At 42.0% G+C, this 6,000-nt stretch overlaps 1 protein-coding gene and 1 long non-coding RNA gene across 2 annotated transcripts in view; one reads left to right on the top strand and one right to left on the bottom strand.

Annotated features, from left to right (window-relative positions):
- LOC133553636 (collagen alpha-1(XXIII) chain-like) overlaps positions 1-6,000 on the top strand; it is a 409,393-nt gene that overhangs the window by 34,397 nt on the left and 368,996 nt on the right. The window lies entirely within an intron of this gene.
- Positions 1-6,000, bottom strand: part of LOC133553637 (uncharacterized) — a 42,572-nt gene that overhangs the window by 33,365 nt on the left and 3,207 nt on the right. Inside the window, exon 2 of the long non-coding RNA XR_009806966.1 lies at positions 3,005-3,102. This is a non-coding gene — a long non-coding RNA (uncharacterized LOC133553637). The remainder of the gene's footprint in view (positions 1-3,004; positions 3,103-6,000) is intronic.

Here is a 6,000-nt window from a genome sequence, read left to right as displayed (position 1 = left end):
CGGCGGTGGGCGGATAATAGCCGGGAAAGTACCTGGATAGCGAGCGCAAAATAGTGACGGCTCCCGGAGTGTTATCCGGTGTCATATAGAAATATATGTAGTGTTCATCGTGTGAGTTAATGCAAATTAAACAATAAAAAAAACAAATAATTTGAATTGGTACAGGTCATTGGGGACTGTTATAACTGACGGACAGGTGTCGCGGTGTGACTGCAGCCGGGCACGTAAGAAAACCCTGGTCTCCATGGCAACGTCTCTGTCGCTTTCACTCATTTGCCGCTTTTCCACTAATGCAGAGGCAGGCAACCCAGAACTTTGAAATAGCCATTTTGGACCCAAATAACACAACGCTGCCAAGCGCCATTCATATAAAACTCGCGGGCCGCACTAACATTAAACCGCAATTGGCCCGCGGGCCGCGTGTCTGAGACATCCTGGTGTCGACAGATCCAGTCAGAGATGCTGGTTTCCTGTTGCTGTTGTGAAATATGCTCAACAAAAGCAGGTTTCTTGCCAGTGATGAGTGGAGAGTGTGATGTCTTCTTCTTGAAAGTCCACAACAAGCCAAGTCAGATATTTATCGTAGAGTCATTCTCCTCTTTGCTGCTTTCCACATCCTTCTCATGACTTCTTCATTAGGAAGCCACATTATTGTTGTGATGTTGCAATGTCAGTCATGTGTCACATGATCACTTCTCACACGTGACAACAGAATGGATTGTTGTAAATAAAAAAGAATGAAGAAAACAAGTATTATTGTTCTCTGCGTTATTTTGTTTCACTTTGGAACATTTCAATGACTTCAAACTTTAGTCAATATTCCACTTCTTTCTTCTTCTTCTCCTGTTCCTCATTTTTCTCATCTTCTCCTTCTCCATTTTCTTGTCTTTGTTTTTCTCCTTCTTCTTGTCCTTCTTAAATTTCTCTTTCACCTTGTTCTCATTTCTTGTTTTCCTCCTTCTTTCACCTTGTTCTCATTTCTTGTTGTCCTCCTTCTTTCTCCTTCTTCTCGCCCTTCATGTCTTTTTTCTTCTCCATGACCTTTTCCAGCTTCTCCTCTTTCTCCATATTGTTGTTTCTTCTTGTCATTCTCCTCCTTCAGCTCCTCATTCTTTCTCTTCTTCTTTTTGTCCTTTTTGTTCTCCTCTTCTTTTGCATTTGCCTTCTTCTTTTCCTCTTTTTCTTTTTCTTCTCCTTTTTTGTATTCTTGTTCTTATGTCATCCTCCTTCTCATACTTCTTGTTATACTTCTTCTTCTGCTTCTTGTCGTTCTTCTGCATTTGAATCCTTCTTGTCCTTTTTCTCCTTGTTCTTTTGCATTTGCGTTCTTCTTTTCTGCTTCCTCTTTTTCTTCTCCTTCTTTTTTGTGTTCTTATTATCCTTCTCATACTTCTTCTTATACCTCTTCTGCTACTTGTCCTTCTTCTTTTTCTCCTTCTTGTCCATTGTGTCTTCCTTTTGTCCCTCTTCTTTATTGTCTTCTGTTTCTTCTCTTTCTTTTCTTGTCCTTTGTGGCCTTTTTTCTCCCCCTTCTTCTTCTGCTTCTTCTCTTTATCCTTCTTTTTTGTCTTTTTCTCATCCTTCCCACACTTCTCCCTTTTATTCTCCTTCTCAATCTCCTTCTTCTACTTCTTCTTGTACTTTTTGTTCTGCTTCTTGTCCTTTTTGTCCCTCTTTCTTCTTTCTCCATCTTCCTTTACTAGTCGTTTGTGCCCTTCTTTTTCTCATCCTTCTTCTTCTCCTTCTCTTACTCCTTCTTATTTGTGTTCTTCTAGTCCTTTTTCTCGTCCTTCTCACACTTCTCTCTTTTCTTGTCCTTTCCCCTTTCTTATCTTCTCACTTCTTCTTCAGCTCCTCCTCTTCCTTCTCCCCTTCTTTCTCCTTTTTCTTTTACAACTGCTCAAGCAAGTCTTGTCCTTCAGGACTGGGCAGACTTTGGTTTTACTGTTAAACAAAACTGTGAAATATGTTTTGTTATTGGCGGCTATAGCTCGGTTGGTAGAGTGGCCGTTCCAGCAACTTGAGGGTTGCAGGTTCCATCCCCGCTTCCGCCACCCTAGTCACTGCCATTGTGTCCTTGGGCAAGACACTTTACCCACCTGCTCCCAGTGCCACCCACACTGCTTTAAATGGAACTTAAATATTGGGTTTCACTATGTAAAAGCGCTTTGAGTCACTTTTGAAAAACGCTATATAAATATAATTCACTTTTCATGTTAATCGTAATCAGTTTGCTTGGTTGTTTCATTGTTTGTTGATAAAATGTTGAACTTATTACCTTCGTGTTTAAGTACATATGCAGTCACATTTACGGCTTGTGACGCTTCTCTAATTTGTTTATTTCCCGCCAGTGCTCTTATTTTAGTTCCACTTCTTGCTTGTCTCCCTGAGCGCTTCTTCCCTCACCTGTCCTTAATTGGCAGCCTGTCACACCTGCTTGCAGTTGCCAATCAGACTACTATTTATGCCTGCCTCGCCCTCCAGTCAGGGCTCAAATATTATCTGTTACTAAATTTTAGCTGCGTGCATATCTGCTCCTTCCTCTGTTAAAGGGGAACATTATCACAATTTCAGAAGGGTTAAAACCATTAAAAATCAGTTCCCAGTGGCTTATTTTATTTTTAGAAGTTTTTTTCAAAATTTTACCCATCATGCAATATCCCTGGGAAAAAAAAAGCTTCAAAGTGCCTGATTTTAACCGTCGTTAGATACACTTGTCCATTTTCTAAGACTCTTCCCTGCACGTCGTCTTCCTGTCCCTGCATCTTGGGGTCACAACTACCAGAGCCGTGCGAGTCCGTGACACATGCATTAAAACTGGCAGATGCTATGAAAGAATGAATTTGCTGTATCGTCCAGCCCTAATTGATATTAAAGTTGTATCCGCGACACACACACACACACACGAGTCAAAACATGTTTGACATTTTCTTTCCCCGTAAGAAGGGTTAAAAAAAAAGCCCTTGACAAAGATCATCACAGTCATTAGATCATGCAGGTGTACCTAATGTGTTGGCCTGTAAGTGTCCTCTTGAGGCTGCAGCAGACCTCCACAGTAAGACTCGTCTTGTAAACATTCTGGACATTTGGCCCACTAGGAGGCTGTTGAGAGGACAAAGTTGGCAAATGATGTAAACAGACAAAGAAGAAAGACGAGCCTGCAAAGTTAAAAGGCTGCCGATTGGCTGATTTTAGAGCCTCCACTTTCTGGTTAGTCTAGTTCGGGGGTGCCCACACTTTTTCTGCAGGCGAGCTACTTTTCAATTGACCAACTCGAGGGGATCTACCTCATTTATATATATCATTTATATTTATTTATTTATGAAAGAGACATTTTTGTAAACAAGTTAAATGTGTTTAATGATAATACAAGCATGTGTAACACATATAGATGTCTTTCTTTCACAAAGACAAGAATATAAGTTGGTGTATTACCTGATTCTGATGACTTGCATTGATTGGAATCAGACAGTAATGATGATAACGCCCACATTTTCAGAAAAAAAGTTGTCCTTTCTGTACAATACCACATGAAAGTGGTTGCTTTTTGGCATCTAATTCATCCAGCTTCCATACACTTTACAAGAAAAACATTGGCGGCAAATTCCGTAGCTTGCTTGATTGACATTCACGGCACCCGAGGGTCTTGTGAGATGACGCTGGCTGCTGCCAGTTCATTATTATGAAAAAATGACAGAGAGGAAGGCGAGAAACACTTTTTATTTCAACAGACTTTCGCGCCGTCCCTTCCGTCAAAACTCTAAAGGCCGACTGCACATTTCCTATCTTCACAATAAAAGCCCTGCTTCATGCTGCCTGCGCTAACAAAATAAGAGTCTCGGAAAGCTGGCGTGCACAAGTGATGTGCACGCCAGCTTTCTGAGGGATCGCTTGTGCACGCCAGTTTTCCGAGACTCTGTATTTAGTTAGCGCAGGCAGCATGAAGCAGGGCTTTTATTGTGAAGATAGGAAATGTGCAGTCGGCCTTTAGAGTTTTGACGGAAGGTACGGCGCGAGAGTCTGTTGAAATAAAAAGTGTTTCTGGCCTTCCTCTCGGTCATATTTTCATAATAATGATCTTGCAGCAGCCAGCGTCATCTCACAAGACCCTCCGGTACCGTGAATGTCATTTAAGTGACGTCTTGGTGAAGATTGATGATCACTAATTTTTAGGTCTATTTTTTTAAAAGCCTGGCTGGAGATCGACTGACACACCCCCCGCGGTCGACTGGTAGCTCGCGATCGACGTAATGGGCACCCCTGATATATGTATGTATATGTATGTATGTATATATATATTTATATATATATGTGTGTGTGTGCGTGTGTGTGTGTAGGTGTGGGAAAAAATCACAAGACTACTTCATCTCTACAGAAGTGTTTCATGAGGGGTTCCCTCAATCATCAGGAGATTTTAATGGAAGCATTCACATACAATGGTTTATATAGGGCACAGAGTGGGTGGGTACAGGCAGGCGTAGGGGCGTGGTGATTGGCTCATGTGTTACCTAGGAGGTGTTTCCGTCTGTGGCAGCATGTTGAAATGATTTCACTGCGCTTGTTGAGGGATGACAGGTCTGGATGATATATAATAAACAGTTTCTCTTTCAAGCATAGGTTGCATCTTTTATTACCACTGTTGTAAGGTGTGCTGGATGCAAGAATTTGCCATGTTATTGAATATTCAACATTATTGTCTTTGAGGTTCCAAATGTGTTTGCTGAGTTCTGTAGAATTCCGCAAAGTCTGGTTTCTAAAGGAGGCCTTGTGATTATTCCATCTGGTTTTAAACGCTCCTTCGGTTAATCCTACGTACGTGTCGGATGTGTTAATGTCCTTGCGTGTTACCTTTTGCTTGGTAAACGACTGATGTTTGTAAGCACCCCCCATTGAGAGGGCAATCAGGTTTCTTGCGACAGTTAAATTCTATATATACATATATATATATATGTGTATATATATATACATATACACACACACCATTTACTCAATGTGCCAACTTCACTGGGTTTTGGTTTTGTACTTGCATGACCAGTAGGTTGCTATGACCTTCTGTAAATAAACCCGACAAGCATATGTTGATATATGCTGTGGTTCAAGGTTTAAGGTATGGGAAAATTACCAAATTGACAAAGAAATATACAATATATTTTTCTAGGGGATACTGGTGCAATGGACGTTGAGTGGGTCTAGCATAATATTGTGAAAGTCCAGTCCATAGTGGATCTAACATAATGGTGAGAGTCCAGACCATAGTGGGGCCTTCCCGAGGGGAGACGGGTCAGCAGCGCAGAGATGTCCCCAACCCATGCTCAGGCAAGCGGTCTACCCCGGGTCCCAACTCTGGACAGCCAGCACTTCATCCATGGCCACCAGACCTGTGCCTCCCTTCCACCAGGGAGAGGAGGGCAGAGCAGGAAACAAAAGAAACGGCAGGTCAACTGGGCTAAAAATGGGGTCTATTTAAAGGCTAGAGTATACAAATGTGTTTTAAGATGGGGCTTAAATGCTTCTACTGGGGTAGCATCTCGAACTGTTACCGGGAGAGCATTCTAGAGTACTGGAGCCCGAATAGAAAACGATCTATAGCCCGCAGACTTTTGGGGGCTCTAGGAATCACTAATAAGCCGGAGTTCTTTGAGCACAGATTTCATACCAGGACATATGGTACAATACAATCGGCAAGATAGGATGGAGCTAGACAGTTTAGTATTTTATCCACAAGTAGTAAAACCTTAAATTCACAGGAAGCCAGTTTAGGCGTAATATGATCAGACTTTCTTGTTCTTGTCAAAAGTCTCTCAGCCGCATTTTGTACCAACTGTAATCTTGTTTTTTGCACAGTCTGCTCCACTTGAGCAGGGACCGAACACATTTCAGGCAATACGGATGTTTCTGAACTCTTTAAACCAGCAGATGTCACGCGGAATGACTTGATTGGCTTCAAATGCTCAGCTGCTTGATCCCTGGGAGATCACAGTTGATCCTGTCAGCCAGACG

The sequence above is a fragment of the Nerophis ophidion genome, linkage group LG05 (assembly GCF_033978795.1).
Source record: "Nerophis ophidion isolate RoL-2023_Sa linkage group LG05, RoL_Noph_v1.0, whole genome shotgun sequence".
Lineage (NCBI taxonomy): Eukaryota > Metazoa > Chordata > Actinopteri > Syngnathiformes > Syngnathidae > Nerophis > Nerophis ophidion.
The sequence above is the reverse complement of the archived record's forward strand: the minus strand, read 5'-3'. Positions and strand labels throughout refer to the sequence as shown.